Raw genomic sequence first — 18,839 nt, 5'->3', positions numbered from 1 at the left:
CCGCACGAAAATCCATGCATCCGCACCACCCGCACAGAAAACTTAGTTCTAATGGCAAGCCTCCCGCACTGGAAAACGCAACCGTACTGGGAACCGAGGTTCCCGTGCAGGCTGCATTTTCGGAAGAAGTGTCACGGGGCACAAGAGTCCATTCAAATGAATGGGCTCTCGTGCCTGCGCAAAATGCGGCTCACACGGCCGCATATATGTGAACCGGGGCTTAATGTCATAAGAGGCACCAACATTCAACTCTTTGGAAAAACTCTGACTTTTGAGAATAAAATTCCAAAATGTATTTTATTATCCATAATATTATTATTACTGTTAGGTTCCATTCACTCTGCCCACACATTAACTCAGGGCGGTTTAGCATGGGGGCAGCTGTTCATTTCAGCTGCACTGAGCTGGTGGTAGGGCGAGGTATGATGCATGTTTCAATACATCACACATTTCCATTGTTTTCTTTTTTGTTTTAATGTCCACCTTATTTGAAGTGCACAAAGTAACACTTCATTCATGTCACCACACAGCAGCTTAGTGTGTTGTTCTGCTGTGTGGTAACATGTGATGCCTTCCTGGAGTTGTGATAAAATGCTTGTCTGCACGTTTGGGCTGTGTTGCAGTATGAAAAGGGCACATAGTAAATAATTGTATTTTATGTTTTCTAGTGGTGACTGGCATGGGATTGCAGGAATTATTGGAATAAATTATGGCCGTGGCACATTATTGTATTTAAAATTATAATTCAATTAAATATTTAATAAATAAAACGTCATATCACATGTAAACAACTGCTCAGTCTTCACAAATCGAGCATAATTAAATCAAATAAATTTTCAGCTACAGTCCCCCTTTGATCAAAGGTGACAAGTCCACTTAAAGTGCCTGCGACAAGGGAGGGGAGCTCTCTGTACTGTCACTGACCAACTCTGAGAAAAAGGCAGCTGGAGAAGTCCTTAAATAAACATTCCAGGAATCTGGAGAGGTCTGGAAGATTCTAGAATAAAGCCTTAAAAGGGCATAAGCTAAACATTTAATCTACAATTATTAAGAAATATGTTGCCGCTTTAAGAATTGACTTATGCAGCCCCAAGCCCATGAAAGTGGGCCCACACGTAGTTGAATACAAACCAACACCAAAACCAATTATTGGAATACATTATGGCCACGGCACTTTATTGGATTTAAAATTATAATTCAATTAAATATTGAATAAATAAATACAGATTATTATTATACATTATTTATATAGCGCCTAAAGGTTTGCTCAGCGCTGTACATTATAGTGGGGGACAGTACATGAGACAATACAGTAACAAGACAAAACACGAGGGGTTCGAGGGCCCTACTCTTTCGAGCTTACAATCTAGGAGAATATCATATGTAAACAACAGCACTAACTGCTCAGTTCTCACAACTTGAGCATAATTAAATCAAATATATTTTCAACAACAGTCCCCCAAAAAAGGCAAGACTTGTTTTATTCAAAACAAGAACTGGCTTACTCCAAAATCGTGTTCATTTCTGTGGATGTTCGTAAACCACAATTAAAGATATCTAAACCAATATCGGACAGATGTATACCATCCTGTTGGTAAAGCCCAGGGATACCATCTTCTAGTTCCATATGGCGAAAAGAAAAAACGCCAATTAGTGGCATACATTTCTCCATACACCTGTTGATCCATCTCCTAATTTTCTCCAAAGGCTTAAAATCAGGAGAGGAATACCAAACCAATGGAGGCACAATCTAAAAAAAACTATAGTAATGTTAGGAAAAGCAAGCTTAAGGCGTTGGAAATCATGTTTAATCATAAACGATACATCAAGGGTCTTAATCCTACCAATATCATTTCTCCTCAAATTAATTATCACAACAGAAGGAACAGGCCATTGCTGAAACAACTAGATAAATGAAAATAAAAGTTAATCCACTGCAAACCTCTAATACCCTTCCAAACGACTGTATAGTGGTCAGGATGAAATTAAAGATTCTCGGAATAGCAAACGTAATTTCTTTCACCTAGTGATTAAAAAGAAAAATTAGGGCGAATATACAAACAAAACCTTTTTGAATTTTTGATAACAGAGTCATCAAGGCCCATTCTCGCAGCTTCTGTTGCTGCTCCAATACGAAAAGAGTGAGACGATAGTTTAAAACTTTGGAGACCTAAAACAGACACTTTTTGAAAAACGAATTAGATTGAAAATTAGTAACAGGAGACTGGTCAATGTGAATTAAAAAGAGACCAGAAGTTGAGGAGCAAAAATTAAGGAATTCTGAGACCAATTTAACTGGGCAAATAGAAGGATGAGAACAGGCCTGTAGTGTGAGCCATCGACCTCTGCCTATCTGATCAGTCTTGGATTTTTTAATCAAAATTTTAACACATGAAATAGAAAAGATAACATCATGTAAATACAAACCTGACCCACCTTTCTTATTTTTTGGCACCAACTCCAATATCCTTAATGCTGCAAAAAAGTTTAATACAAAAGCTGTGCAAAAAAGTAAGGATTCATACACGGAAAAACAAACTGATTGTGTGACTGAACAAATTTTTTCCAAAATATCTATGCAAATGGCACGCCTATCATCTGCCACAAACAAAGCCTTTTTATAGTCCTTAATAGCTTGCCTAACCAAGAAAAAACTGCTGCAAGCAGGGAGTTCAGGAAGCTTAAAAAAAAAGAAAGAAACTCCTGCTAAGGTTTTAACTACGTAACTATGAGAAAAATGCTGATGCATCAAAGAACGTAAAAAGGCTAGCATAGAGCGTTCAGAGGGTGAGGTAGGACTGAAACCAAATTCTCTAGAAAAGGACAACCATTTGTCCCATGCAACTGAATAATTAGTCCATGTATGTACTGCCAATGAATTTTTAATAGCCTCACTGACATTATTCATATTAAGTTCCATAGATGTTCCGGGCATATGAATCCCTCTTGATTGGCATTTGGGAGCAGCTGCCTGAATCGAGAGATCTGGAAATGAGAGAGCATACCGTTGTTCAATTATACAGTGATATATTTTGCTTTTGCCCAAACATTAAACTTAAGACAAAGAAAAACAAAATACCTCAATAGTTTGATAACAAAGGTGGATTTGGAGCTTAAACAGTTAACTGCAAAAATTACGCCTTCTTCTAATAGCAAACAAATGACCCCAAATTTAAAGGATTTAATCATTGGAAATAATTCTAAAACTACAACACACTTTGTTGCCTTTTTTGCCAGTCAGGATGGTCAAAAACCTTTGGAGCCTGCTGCATCCATAAAACGTTGAAGATCAGAATCTAAAATAAACTCAGACTGAAAATACAACCAACCACTAAAAACTGGGACCATATAATTAAATCTTCCTTAAGCTCATGGGTTAATCTGACATGCGAAAAAGGAAATTTTAAGCAGGTAGCAAGTGAGGCAAATGCCAGTAAACCTAAAAGGGAGTGGAGTTCTTTTAATTATATGTTTTTGTGACAAAGGAAATGGTAGACCTAAGTCGCATCAGTTTAATTTCAGGTAATCTGAATTCCATTGACAAAGTGTCAAGGGTGATTCCCAAAAATTCCAGCGATGTAATGGGAAAAAACTTTTTTTTAAATGCTAAAGGAACACCAAAATGACTAGTTACAAAAAAGAAAAGTTTTAATAGAAAAAAAAACAAATACTGGAACCTGGAGGACCAAAAAAAAATATTGTACAAATAATGGATCACGTAATCAAAACCAGACTGTAATGACCCATTGAAGAAAGTGACGAAAGCTTCAATATACAAACAGGATAGTGTGCATCCCATTGGCAGACACATCGAATAAAATAGTATCCTTCTAAACAAAAACCAAGGGAATTAAAGCATTCAGGTGCTATCTGGAGCAAATGAAAAGTTTGCCAGTAAGGTACCTGAACCAAAAAATACAAATTTTTTTAATGGCGACGTCAAATAGGAAACAGAAGATAATGGAACTATCAATTTGATCATTCAAGGAATCCCCTTTTGGAAAAGAGACATGATGAATGACCTGAAATAAATTCATCTGTTTTTTGGGGACAATACCCAGTGGGGATAAACAAAAATTGGGGAAAAGAGGAGTTTTATTTAAAAATACCTTCTTTAGCACCCAGCTTAAATTTATCAATTGCCTTTAAATCCCGCCACTAACACAGAACCTGTTCCTTCAAAAATAGTTAATTCAAAAGCAAAATAAAACCCGTTAAGGAACAGGGTTGCCTTCTCCCTGTCTGGGTATGTTTGTAACCAAATGAATATTCTTTCTGGCCTCACAAACGTGCAGGCGTTTTGGAAAAATATCTTTTGTGTGGTAGCAGACAAGGTAGAGTATATAAAACATTTTGCAAAAGGATGGGCGCTGGCCCTTAGGGAACATTCATATTTGTATCTGCAAGAAAAATTCCATTTGCATTGACACTCATTGAAAGCATAGAACATGCCCCTTTTACATGCAGCAGCTACAGTATAATTAACAGGTGTTTGTCTATTTACTGGGTTGGGCCATTGCGGTGTAACAAGGTTTAACCACAACCCCACGTCTTTCATACCCCAATGTAAATTTTGGTACACAGGTAAGTTTAGGTGGAAGGACTTGTCATAGTAGAACCAACGGTGACTGCCAAAACTCTTATAGGCTTCTAAAATAATTTCCAAGTGTTGGAATAAGCCACTACATTTATCTGCCAATTTTTCACCCATGATGCTTGAAAAAATAGAAAAGGCCCAAAGCCAATTGTGAAATGTTCTACTAATAAGCCTGTGCCAGTCTTCTTTCATCCATGATGGTAAAAGTGATAAAATGTCAATGTATTCACCTCTCCAAATTTTCTGTTTAATAGACATGGGTAGTTGAAAACCTAACAGGGATATATTGCAGGGAAGAGTCTCCCTAACACAAGTTTCAGGGATGGAAAGTGATAAGTTAACTGGAACATTAGACATACAATTAATAGGAACAAAAACTGGAGTAGATGCAGATTTTTGATTACACCAAACATTAACTACATAAACTGTATTTACAGAATTAGAAAGAGATTCAGAAGGAACATTTTTTTATAAAGAGCTTCAGTGAGTTTAAATAAGGATTCCACAAGTTTAGCAAAAGAACAGAATTATCCATAGATTCATGTATTATAATATGCTCACCTGGCAAAGATAGCTGATTGTCAATGGATTTGACAGGTTCTGATAAAAGGTCAGCAGTAAGAAAATCATCCACCCGAGGGAGCCTTTATGCTTGTTGCTGTGGTTGCCTGGTAATGTCTTCATCAGTCGGAGATAGCTGAACACTGGCAGAGGAGTCTTGCTGGCATACGGACTGCCCACCGCCTCTTCTTATAGGAGACAGAGAGGAGGCTTGTCTCCTCTTGCAGTTGCGCTTACTTGTCTGGGCCCGCATGACATCCTCGGCCAGTCCCTTCCTCTCGCACTGTTGAGCTTCCAGAGCACTGGGTGACTTCCCGACGTGGGCGCTCAGGAGGGAGGCTTCTCTCTATGGCGCCTTCCCAGCTCAAACTGCGGGCATGTGTGACGATCGCAGCGTCAAACCCCAGCCCTTCTTACCAAACTCATGACCGAAGGACTAGCCAATCTAAAACCGTGCTGTCACGTGCGTATAGGGGAAAATGGATTTTTGAATGTGAGTCTGTTTTATGGCTTATCTTGAATGTCTTTCACCTCAGTGAAGGACTTGGTTTATGGCTTTACGATCCTTCTCCAGCAAGAGCCTTGGCCGTGGAACTACAAGTAACAGCCGGCTGTTGTGTACCATGCAAGGACAACGGCTGGGCGGTTATCAAGGTAGAATCCTCTGTGCCTGGGCAAGGAAAAGGCCTATCCAGACCATCCCTTTGCTCAGCACCCAGAGATTGTACCTCTGCCCATTTCACAGCACTGTGGGTGACCCCCAACAATGAAAATGCATCATTATTATCATCATGATCATTATCATCATCATCATTAGCATCATCAACATTATCAATGTCAGCATCACCGTCATCATTAACATCATCATTATCAACAGTTACATTTGGAATATCAATGACACGAGTTCATTATCTCCCCATGCAAAGAGACTTCTTCTCCTTTCCCAGGCAATAGAGAGTCTTGCAACCCCACTCCATTCCCAGCCTTCTCCCTCTGTCCATCCATAGGTTGCCCAGACATTACCCCAACATCTGCACACACCGACTGGCAGATGCTGGCTCTCTCTCCAAGACAAACTGTCTGACGTCTGCTGGGCAGATATGCAGGAGCTGCTCTCATATCATGAGATCGTCCAGAAACTCGTAGGAGTCAGCTTTCAGTCCTTTAGTCCACTGCCGGAATGTGGTGCGTAAGTGACTCGCCACATCCGTGTAAGAGTCCCCAGGTCTCTTTTGCAAGGACCTAAACTGCTTGTGGTACACTTCCAAGGTCATCTGGTACTTCCGGACGATGGCTTCCTTTAGAGCTTCATAATCATTGTCCTGCCCCTCTGGCAATTCAACAAACGCATCCAGGGCCTTGCCTCGTAGCCCTGGTGTCAGGTGTAGCAATCGTGCACATAGAGACGGACGCGGCCCTCCATTTTGTTAAAAACTTTCTATATTATACCATTTCTCACTAACGATTTTTCAAATGACAGCAAGTACACGTCAATGTCACTATCTTTTTCCATCACTGAAAACTTGGCTGCTGTGCCCACTGCTAGAGAGGCGTCCCTGTGCTCTAAGGACCCGAGGTTCTGAACCTGTCGCTGCTGCTGGAGCCTCGCCATCTCCAGTTCGTGCCGGCGATCAGCTTCCTTCTGTGCCACCTCTCGGTCAGCCGCTGCCTGGAGTTCCGCAGCCGCTCTCTCAACCAGGCGGTCAAGGAACTGCAAGTATGCCATAGGATCTACCTCCTTGATGCGTTCCATAGCTTCCTGCATCTGAGGAGAGTCTCTGCTGGTTACAAGCACTCTGGTGCTGGCCTGCGCGGGTGGTGCTGTGAAGATAACATTCGGTGATACTCCAGTGTCAGTCTCTGTATGCCCATCCTGCAAGGCCGTCTCTGAGCCACTGGGATCAGAGGTAGCGGGAACCCCTTCATGGTCAAGTTCCCCCGAGTTCTGGTCTGCTCAGCTATCATGCGAATCAAATCTTCACGAGATCTGCGACCAACGTTAATTCCTCGTGAGGTACATTCCGTACTCAAATCACTTTTGCTCATTTTCCTGTATTCTGTGTCACCAGGCATAATTGCAAGCAAAGGTAGAATAGAAAGCAGAAAAAGGAAGGAGCTGTGGCTATATGTCTCTCTCTCTCTCCTTATATATATATATATATATATATATATATATATATATATATATATATATATATATATATATATATAAAATATGCACCGCTTGTCTCTAAGGACTGTTTCCACAAAGGTTACAATCCTTCAGTGCAGAGCTAATTCCTAACAATGCACTGAAGCTCTAATGCAAACTATCCCACGTACGCTGCCAGCCAATATGTGACGATCGAGGCTTCAGACCCCAGCCCTTCTCACCAAACTCATGACCGAAGTACTAGCCAATCTAAAACCAAGCTGCAACGTGCGTAACAATGCCACGCCCCGCTTCACCCTGCACAAAGATTTTCCAGCTAATGGACCACAATCTGTGTGCCGGCAGCCTGGGAGCGACTGTTACTGGGTCAGGTTAATTACGCAATTAACCCTTCATACTGCCACCACCTCCTTTTTGCACAGAGAAAGAGGAAACTCGGCAATATCAGCAATAACGCTATGATTTTGAATAATCATCTATATAGCATTGTCACCGCAGACAGGATATACAGAGGTTTAAACACACACGGTAGCGCTCTTCAGAGACAGGGGTTCTTAGTTGGCATTAAAGAGCTTTAGAAACAGTTCAACACTTTCAGAAAGTAAGATTTATTACTAAAAGGTCAAAAGGGTGCAATGAAAATATTTACAGAAAAAAGATGTAGGCAATATATATACATATACAGAGAGCAATAACACAGCAAAGAGAAAGGAATTTAGATAAAGTACTTGCCAAAAGCCTTGGTTTAAGCAGCTTCCAGTTTTCTGAGCCAAAAGGGTGCTTTATCTCCCAAAGTTAGTTCCGATGTTAAAAGGGAGCTTCTTCAACTTCAACTCAACTCAGCTTAGCTTTCTGCTTCAAGCATAACAGCTTTTCTAGGAACTCAGCAGGCTGTCTCCTTAACGCAGAGAACCAATCGCCTCATTTGTGGAGGGAGGTGTAGGTGGAGACCCCAGCTAGGACCAAAATCCCTCACAAGTTAATATCATGACCCATAACTTACCCTCGGTGCATTTTAGCAGCCTTACAACTAGTAGATTAATGTGCAGATGCATCTGCTGAACGTCTAGGTATGAAATATGTCATACCTGTTGTGACGGTTAAAGATATATAATTTTCTGCTCTCCTGTAGCTGTCAGCTAGGGGGTGTAACCTATCAGGCGACTTGTATTAAAGTGAGCGGTCTGATTATATGCCTGGTTTTTATGTAAGTCTCTCATATTCCAAGATATGTAATCATAGAGGAAAATGGATTTTTGAAGGTGAGTCTGCTTTATGGCTTATCTTGAATGTCTTTGAACTCAGTGAAGGACTTGGTTTATGGCTTTACGATCCTTCTCCAGCAAGAGTCTCGCAGACAGAGGGGGGCCAGGCTAATTGGGGTTTCAAAACCATGACGCCCTCCCAATGAGTTTGCTGCCTTTGATCTCTGCATCAAACAGACCACATGTCACTCAAAAGAGAGGGAGGGGGGATGAGGGAGATACAAGATGGAGGGTTTGGAGCAAAATGGATGACCGCGTCCATCTCTGTGTGCACGATTGCTACAGCATGCTTTGGTCGGCAACTGCAGGGATGACTCCCAACGGCAGGACTGCTGATATTATCTTCTTCAGCCATCTCAAGGCACCTCTTCAACCATTCTTCCCCGCTGGCAGTCTCCGCTTTCCTCAGCAGCCTCCGAATCAGGGTCTTCATGAACAGTCAGAAAAGTATTATAGCTCTTGAGCTCTCTGCGGTGTCGCTGACCAACTCTGTGAAAAAGGCGGCTGGAGAAGTCCTTAAATAAACATTCCAGGATTCTGGAGAGGTCTGGAAGATTTTAGAATAAAGCCTTAAAAGGGCAAAGGCCAAACATTTAATCTAAAATTATGAAGAAATATGTTGCTGCTTTAGTAATTGTCTTATGCAGCCGCAAGCCCATGTAAGTGGGCCCACATGCAGTTGTGCCCTCTTTTTCATTCTTCTAATGCAGAAAAACATGTCACCGCACTGGTGAACATGTACTGTACTTATCATGTGAAATATGAACTTTTTCAAAATCCTCAGGGAAATCTCCAGAATTTTTGAGTTTGACATTTTGATCAATTAACCACTGAGCGCTGGAAGATTTTACCCCTTCATGACCAGGCCATTTTTTGGTATTCAGCACTACGTTAAACTACGTTTAATTGGTGATTGCGCGGTCATGCAATGCTGTGCTAAAATGAAATGTATATAATTTTTTCACACGAATAGATATTTCTTTTGGTGGTATTTGATCACCACTGGGTTTTTTATTATATAAACAAAAAATACCGAAAATGTTGAAAAAAAACCAATATATTTTACTTTCTGCTATAAAGCATCTAATAAAAGATTTAAGAAAATCTTATTTCTTCATTAACCATTTGCCCACTGGGCACTTTTACCCCCGTCCTGCCCAGGCTAATTTTCAGCTTTCAGCACTGTCATACATTGAATGACAATTGCACTGTCATGCAACACTGTATCCAAAGGAAATTTTTTTCACACAAATAGAACTTTCTTTTGGTGGTATTTAACCACCATTGGGTGTCACACTCATGCTCACAGGGAGAGGCACGGTTCTCCATTGTGCTACAAACTTCTGCATTTTGGTATTTTTCTCAAACTCCAAATCAGTCTCTCTCCTCCGATTCCCCCTCCCCCCTCAGGAATGCGGTCAGTGTAGCTGTATATGCATCCTGTTGCCAAATAAGGTAATTGGCTTGTCCCTTGTGGGAAGATCCCAGTTGATTTTTGTAGAGAAAAGAGGCTGTCTGTTTGTGTGGAGTAGTGAGGCAAGTGAGGACGTTTGCTCTGTACCATCGAGCTGACCGAGAGTCTTGTTGTACCATCGCAACTGAGTGCAAGACCAGAAATCCTTTTGAGCTCATCAGAATTGAAGCTGCTAAACCCCCAGGCATTTCTTTGGCAAGTACTTACTTACCTAAACTTCCACAAGGGGTGGTGAAGGCTGACTCGTCCTGAGCCTCCTGGGTTAGAGATGGTGGCCCAGACCCTCTGCTCAGGTCCATGATGGTTAGACAGCGGACCCCTTCCAGATGCTTCATTACCTCATGGCTCCTAGGCATGGGGTAGGCCATTATCTGGAATGCCCAGACTCTAGCTGACCCCTGGATTCCTGATGGCACCATTCCCTCTGTCTCTTTGGCCCGTTCAGTCTGCACCTCCTGTGAGATGAGGCTGGCTGGGGGAAAGATACACCCTGCTGTCCAGCTCATGAACAGCACGGTGAGGTCTCCCCAGGTTTTCCTGAACTCTGACACCATTTCTCATAGGCCTTGCCAGCAGCTCCTGTACCTGACTGGAAAGGAGAGGTGATTGGAGCCGAAGGCCGCAGCCCCCTCTCGGAGATCCGCTGATCAACTCCAATGAGGCCCCCCGCTCTTCCAATCCAGGTGTGCTGTCACTGCCTAGGACACATGTTTGTCTGCCTGGTGACACACCAGGACAGGTCAGATCACATGACATGCTTTCAGTCGCCCTGTCAGGCCGTTGTTTACCTTTCTCAGCAGGGAAGCGTACCGCTATCTGGCTGCTGAGGTCCATGTGTGAATTGCTTTCCAGTGCTGCCTTACATGTGGAACTACAAGTCCCAGCTGGCTGTCCAGTACCATGCAAGGACAATGCCTGGACACTTATCAAGGTAGAATCCTCTGGGCCTAGGCAAGAAACAGGCCTATCCAGACCATCCCTTTGCTCAGCCCCCAGAGATTGTACCTCTGCCCCCTTCACAGCACTGTGGTTGACCCCCAACAATGAAAATGCATAATTTTTATCTTCATGACCATCATCATTATTTGCATTATCAACATCATCATCCGCGTGATTGACATTATCAATATCAGCATCATCATCATCATTACCATTACTATCATTGACTGTATCAACATTATCAATATCAGCTTCATCGTCATCGTTATCAACAGGTACAATTCTAATGTCCATAACACATGAGTTCGATACCACCCCAGACAAGGGGATTTCTTCTCCTTCTCCAGCTAATGAAGAATCTTGCCACCCCACTCCATCGGAGTCGGAATGTGGTGCATAAGCGACTCCCCACATCCGTGTAAGAGTCCCCAGGTCCCTTTTGCATGGACCTGAACCGCTTGCGGTACACTTCCGGGGTCATCTGGTACTTCTGGATGATGGCTTCTTTTAAAACTTCATAATTGTCGTCCTGCCCCTCTGGCATTTCAACAAACGCATACAGGGCCTTGCCTCGTAGCCCTGGGGTCAGGTACCGAGCCCATTGTGTTTGGGGCACATGGTACTGACGGCACGTTTTTTTCAAATGACAGTAAATACGTGTCAATGTCACTATCTTTGTCCATCACTGGAAACTTGGCGGCTGGGCTCATGGCCAGAGTGGCGTCCCTGTGCTATAGGGACCCGGGGTTCTGCACCTGTCGCTGTGGCTGGAGCCTCACCATCTCCAGCTCGTGCCGACGATCAGCTTCCCTCTGCACCACCTCTCTCTCAGCCGCTCTTTCAGCTTGGCGTTCCGCTCTCTCAGCCTGGCATTCCACAGCTGCTCTGTCAGCCTGCCGTTCCATGAACTGCAGGTATGTCTCAAGATCTGTCTCCTTGATGCGTTCCAGGGCTTCCTGCATCTGAGGAGAGACTCTGCTGGTTATAGGCGCTCCGGTGCTGGCCTGCTCAGGCGGTGGTGTGATGACAACATTCGATGATCCTCCAGTGTCAGTCTCTGTATGCCCATCCTGCGAGGCCCTCTCTGAGCCACTGGGATCAGATGTAGCGGGAACCCCGTCAGGGTCAAGTTTCCCCGAGTTCTGCTCTGCTCGGATATCATCCTCCAATAGGTCCCAAATCAAATCTTCGCGATTTTTGCGACCGACATCCAATCCTCGTGAGGTACATTCTGCCTTCAAATCACCTTTGCTCATGTTCTCGTATTCTGCTACACCAGGCATAATTGCAAGCAAGGATAGAATAGAAAGTAGGAAAAGGGAGGAGCTGTTGCTATATGTCTCTCTATATATACAGTGGGGTAAAAAAGTATTTAGTCAGCCACCAATTGTGCAAGTTCTCCCACTTAAAAAGATGAGAGAGGCCTGTAATTGGCATCATAGGTAGACCTCAACTATGAGAGACAAAATGAGAAAAAAAATCCAGACAATCACATTTGGCTGATTTGGAAAGAATTTATTTGCAAATTATGGTGGAAAATAAGTATTTGGTCACCTACAAACAAGCAAGATTTCTGGCTCTCACAGACCTGTACCTTCTTCTTTAAGAGGCTCCTCTGTCCTGCACTCATTACCTGTATCAATGGCACCGGTTTGAACTTGTTATCAGTATAAATGACACCTGTCCACAACCTCAAACAGTCACACTCCAAACTCCACAATTGGTGAAGACCAAAGAGCTGTCGAAGGACACCAGAAACAAAATTGTAGACCTGCACCAGGCTGGGAAGACTGAATCTGCAATAGGCAAGCAGCTTGGTGTGAACAAATCAACTGTGGGAGCAATAATTAGAAAATGGAAGACATACAAGACCACTGATAATCTCCCTCGATCTGGGGCTCCACGCAAGATCTCACCCCGTGGGGTCAAAATGATCAAAAGAACAGTGAGCAAAAATCCCAGGACCACACGGGGGGACCTAGTGAATGACCTGCAGAGAGCTGGGACCAATGTAACAAAGGCTACCATCAGTAACACACTACGCCGCCAGGGACTCAGATCCTGCAGTGCCAGAGGTGTCCCCCTGCTTAAGCCAGTACATATCCGGGCCCGTCTGAAGTTTGCTAGAAAGCATTTGGATGTTCCAGAAGAGGATTGGGAGAATGTCATATGGTCAGATGAAACCAAAATAGAACTGTTTGGTAGAAACACAACTCGTCGTGTTTGGAGGAGAGAGAATGCTGAGTTGCATCCAAAGAACACCATACCTACTGTGAAGCATGGGGATGGCAACAACATGCTTTGGGGCTGTTTCTCCACAAAGGGACCAGGATGACTGATCCATGTACAGGACAGAATGAATCGGGCCATGTATCGTGAGATTTTGAGTGCAAACCTCCTTTCATCAGCAAGGGCATTGAAGATGAAACGTGGCTGGGTCTTCCAACATGACAATGATCCCAAACATACCGCTCGGGCAACAAAGGAGTGGCTTCGTAAGAAGCATTTCAAGATCCTGGAGTGGCCTAGCCAGTCTCCAGATCTCAACCCCATAGAAAACCTTTGGAGGGAGTTGAAAGTCCGTGTTGCCCAGCGACAGACCCAAAACATCACTGCTCTAGAGGAGATCTGCATGGAGGAATGGGCCAACATACCAGCAACAGTGTGTGCCAACCTTGTGAAGACTTACAGGAAATGTTTGACCTCTGTCATTGCCAACAAAGGATATATAACAAAGTATTGAGATGAACTTTTGATATTGACCAAATACTTAATTTCCACCATAATTTGCAAATAAATTCTTTCCAAATCAGCCAATGTAATTGTCTGGATTTCTTTTCTCATTTTGTATCTCATAGTTGAGGTCTACCTATGATGCCAATTACAGGCCTCTCTCATCTTTTTAAGTGGGAGAACTTGCACAATTGGTGGCTGACTAAATACTTTTTTGCCCCACTGTATATATAAAATATGCACCGCTTGTTTCTAAGTACTGTTTCCACAAAGGTTACAATCCTTCAGTGCAGAGCCAATTTTTAACACTGCACTGAAGCTCTTAATTTAATTATCCCACGTACACTGCCAACAATATGTCACGGATCGCAAGATCGCCGCCACCAACATACGACAATCCCACTACCGCTGCCACCAATATGTCACGGGTGCGGCGTCAGACCCCAGCCTTTCTCACCAAACTCGTGACCGAAGGACTAGCCAATCTAAAACCGTGATGTGACGTGCGTAACAATGCCACACCCAGCTGCACCCTGCACAACGATTTTCCCACTAATGCGTACCGATCCCTGCCTTTAAAGAGACGCTGCTGTTGGTCTAACTCTCTGTATAACCGGCCTGTGTCAATGACCAGGTTATGCGGACGACTATATCAATTATTATAGTGTTATAGCGATATTGCGAGTTTCCTCTTTCTCTGAACCAAAAGGAGATGGTGGCAGTGTGAAGGGGTTAATTGCGTAATTAACCTGACCCAGTAACAATCGATTCAGGCTGCTGGCATATCGATCGGTACCCATTAGTGGGAAAATCGTTGAGCAGGGTGCAGCTGGCTGTGGCATTGTTACGCACGTCACATCGCGGTTTTAGATTGGCTAGTCACGAGTTTGGTGAGATAGGCTAGGGTCTGATGCCACGCCCGTGACACTGGGTTTTTTATTTTTTGCACTATAAATGAAAAAAGAATGAAAATTTTGAAAAAAAAGTTTTCTTTGTTTCTATTGTAAAATTTTGAAAACAGGTAATATTTCTGCCTTCACTGATGTGCGTTGATGAGGCTGCACTGATAAGCAGCACTGATGGGAATTGAGGAGGCACTGATGATGTTGCACTGATAGGCGGCACTAATAGGTAGCACTGAAGAGCACTGACTGGTAGCACTGACTGACAGTACTGATGTCAACACTGTGGGGAACTGATGGGAGCACTGTTGGGCTCTGATGGGCACTGTTTTGGCTGAACTGATAATCAGGGCACTACTCAGTGCCCTGATTTTCAGTGCAGATGTCTCCTTTGACAGTTGCCGGTTAATTGGCAAGTGTATTTACATGATGGTTAGCTGTAATTGGATAGCTGATTACGTGATAAAAGGCCGATGTGATTGACCATTTACCATGTCATGTGATCAGCCGTGTACAAAGAACACAGCGATCACAGACAGCATCGGGTGCACACTGCATCATATGACGCCCTCCCAGAACTAGACAACCTTACGTTTTGAGCATGAATGAGTGTATTAAAAAATAATAATCTTGAGTATTTTTTAAAGGTGTCCTGCGCCATTGAAATAATTTGCTTCTTTCAAACAGATTAAAACTCCAGGGACAGTTTGTGTTTGAATAATATATGTAAGAAAATACTAACATCAGACTTTCTGTATGTGAGAGACCACAAGGAGTCTGCAGTGGATGTGTTTGGAAATTCCTCTTCTTTCTTACATGCAGGGGTTCCCAGACAACCAACAAAAAGGAATATGGAGGATGGGTCTACTACATAGCTATGCCTGGATAAAAACTGAAGCCCTCAACATGTAGGCTATACTCTCTGTGTGCATCTCACTTTAGAATTTAACCAGTGTGGCTTATTTTTTTGTATTTAATGTTTTCTGGAGCTCCTTTATTCTAAGATTATGTGACTTTTAATGAGTCAGGAGTAAGGACAACATTCCCATGGCAGAGGACAGTCAGTGTGTGGGTAGGTGCAGCATGGTGTGGTGGCAATAAACACACTGCGGTATATTTACCAAAGCTGGCGAGTGCATAGTTAGGCTCACTTCTGCATAGAAACCAATCAGCTTCCAGGTTTTATTGACAAAGCTTAATTGACAAGCTGAGGTTAGAAGCTGATTGGTTTGTGTGCAGAAGGGAGTCTGATTTTGCACTACAGCTTTAATAAATAAACCCCACTGAGTCCAGTTGCAAATAACAAAACTTGTATTGAAGGAATGGCCCAAAGATACAAACAGCCCAGCAGGAGGGACCCCAGATGGGAACTCTCACAGTTTTGTGCAACTGTAGATTGGAGCAGGTTCTGATGCACCAACAGCATCTGTCTTTGAGGGCGGAATGCAGCCTGGCAAGTTTGAGCACAATGGGAGGATACTGATACAGGACGGTGTGTACCTAGCCTGCCCCTACTCAACCGGAACCTTTGCCTACCACTATTTACTCTCCCTGACAGATGGATGAACTGTCCCTGTGCTATCCACTCGCCAAAAAACACACAAAAGCCTGGGGGCAGGCACTTAATAATGCTCTGCTGACCCAAGATGACCACCAGGGTCACCTGGGTGCAGCGTAGCCAACTGGAATGCTGCCCAGGGGACCAAGGAAACCAGATTTATCTTGACTTCTTCTCCAACTGCACCTACTATTCTGGCCAAGCGTCACCCACAGTGAAGAACAGAGACTGCACCTGACTACAACCCCCCTTTGACAGATGCTGTCCTCAGCATCACAGCACAAGAAGAAACATGAAAACAGCACCGTTAAAGAAAAACAGTGAGAACAGGTTCAAACAACATAGAAACATGGACCGCAAAGCGCAACAATTTGCATTGTTATCAGTAGAGTCAGTAGGGGCCGCAGGTGGCAAGGGGTCACTTGCGATCTCCATACCCTTCCCACCCGGGCAACCCATAGCCCCGGTATCAGAGTTATCTGTTTCCAAGTTGGTAGTGGCCAGGGGTCGAGCAAGAGAGGAGGCAGAAACCATTCATGCGGGGCCACTTACATAGGTGGAAGATCCACAGGGTGGAACACTTCCTGATCACCAGAAGTTTTTTGGAACAGTCCCCACTCAGCACACAGGTTCTCAGAATGTTACGGCGAAGATGCCTCTTCACGGGGTTGGGCCCCTCGGAGACCACGTCATATACTGGTGTAGGTGAAAAGGGCTGCCCTTCTACCTTATATGGGGTATGCTTCCACTTAGGCTCCAATTTACTGCCCCTGATGCTCTTGGTGTTTTTCACTAACCAAAAAGCGAAGAATAGTAAACTGTGTAAGTAATCTAATACACAGAACATTTGTCATTGTAAAAACCAGCTGCAGGCATACTAAGTGATATCAACTTGGTCATAAAAAAATGTGCTGGTCTAAACGGAATAAGAATGGTGCACAAACGTGAAATATAAAAAATAATCAAAAAATGTAAATTATCCAATGTTAAACAATATAAAACACATACGAGTGAAAAAAGTGTCCCCTTATAACTCAAAGCCATGTGATGAACTCATTCTTCACTGACGAAAACCATGAATTAGTGCATTTGCCACCAGTGAATCAGATCGCCACCAGAAATGAATGTATGTAGGTTTACCAAAAATTCATGACCTCATAAATCAATAGGTCATAGCACACATAGATAGAAAGTCCTTAGCACACTCTACAACGTACAACTTGATAGTAGGTCAAATATCAATATCCCCAAAGATAACAGATGAGTCTCCCAGAGGGAATAGAGGGGACTGCTGGGGCTAATGGACAAGACCTCTTCTGGTACCAAACATTCATGCAGTTGTCACTCAAAGAAACATAAAGGAGACCCACACTCCATATAGTGTGAAACAGATAAAAGAATTGTAGTAAAAGATAAAATTGCACTTACAGAAAAAGGCAAAGACAACGCTGTATAATGACATCCACCTAAGAGACAAAACCAAATTGTGATGACGTCACGTGCATGGCCCCTATAAGATATTGAGAAAAAAGTTGAGAGACAAAACCAAATCGCAATGACGTAATGTGCATGGCCCCAAATCACGATGATGTTACATGCGTGGCTCCACCTTTTCTCTGTAAGCTCATATAACGCCCTCCCCACAGGCTGTGTTACAGCGCAAGCTGTCACCCGCTGTCAGATCAGTGTACCTGGCCACTGCCAATACCATGCGATCATAGCCATTCATTGTGTACTATTGTGTTGCTTGCTGTCATTGGAGCACGTTCTGATGCGCCAATGGAGACAGGCACTTAAAAAAGCTCTGCTGATCCAAGATGGCCAGGGGTTCACTGGAACTAACTGGAACTTTACCTAGGGGATCAAAGAAACCATGAGGAAACCAGGTTTCTCTTGACTTCCTCTCCAGCTGCAGTACCGCTCTGGCCGTGCACACGTGAAGAACAGAGACTGTGCCTGCAAGTGCACACTTGTTATGTATTTTTTTATATTTATAATTGTTATATATATATATATATATATATATATATATATATACACAGTGGGGATCGAAAGTTTGGGCACCCCAGCTAAAAATTTGTATTAATATGCATAAAGAAGCCAAGGAAAGATGGAAAAATCTCCAAAAGGCATCAAATCTTCTTATAGCCTTCTCAAGCTTTGTGAGCGTCAACTATTTTCAGTTTCAGTTTTCTAGACAACTGCTTAGAAGAACCCATGGTGCTGATTGTTGGGGCAAGGTCAGATGAGTCTGGGCATTTAAAACCTTTGAGATTGACATCACCTGGTCTTCCCAGACGATGATTGAGAACAATCCATGACACTGGCAGGTCTCAGCTTTGCAAAGGGGGCAGTACAAGATATTAACTCTGCAGGGTGCCCAAACTTTTGCAGACGCCATTTTTTTGTTTTCTGTTATTTTGAAAGTGTAAGTGACGGAAATAAAATCTAACTTTTGTTGACATATTATAAGAATGTCTAATCTGTAATTTGATGCCTTTTGGAGATTTTTCCATCTTTCCTTGGCTTCTTTATGCACATTAATACAAATTTTTAGCTGGGGTGCCCAAACTTTCGATCCCCACTGTACAACATTTTTCCTTAGGGTAAACTAAGCACCTTTAAAGTCCCACACACTTTGATCCTCTTTTTTTCTTC

General features: G+C 43.1%; 1 pseudogene; it reads right to left on the bottom strand.

Annotated features, from left to right (window-relative positions):
- Nucleotides 1-2,030: 2,030 nt before the first annotated feature.
- On the bottom strand, nucleotides 2,031-2,908 carry LOC149456664 (uncharacterized; annotated as a pseudogene).
- Between the last annotated feature and the right edge of the window lie 15,931 nt (nucleotides 2,909-18,839).

This window comes from Staurois parvus, unplaced genomic scaffold, assembly GCF_062004578.1.
Source record: "Staurois parvus isolate SC_StPar_1 unplaced genomic scaffold, SC_StPar_1.0 ptg000352l, whole genome shotgun sequence".
NCBI classification, from domain to species: Eukaryota; Metazoa; Chordata; class Amphibia; order Anura; family Ranidae; genus Staurois; species Staurois parvus.
Note: the sequence above shows the minus strand (reverse complement) of the source record. Positions and strands in the feature narration are given on the sequence as shown.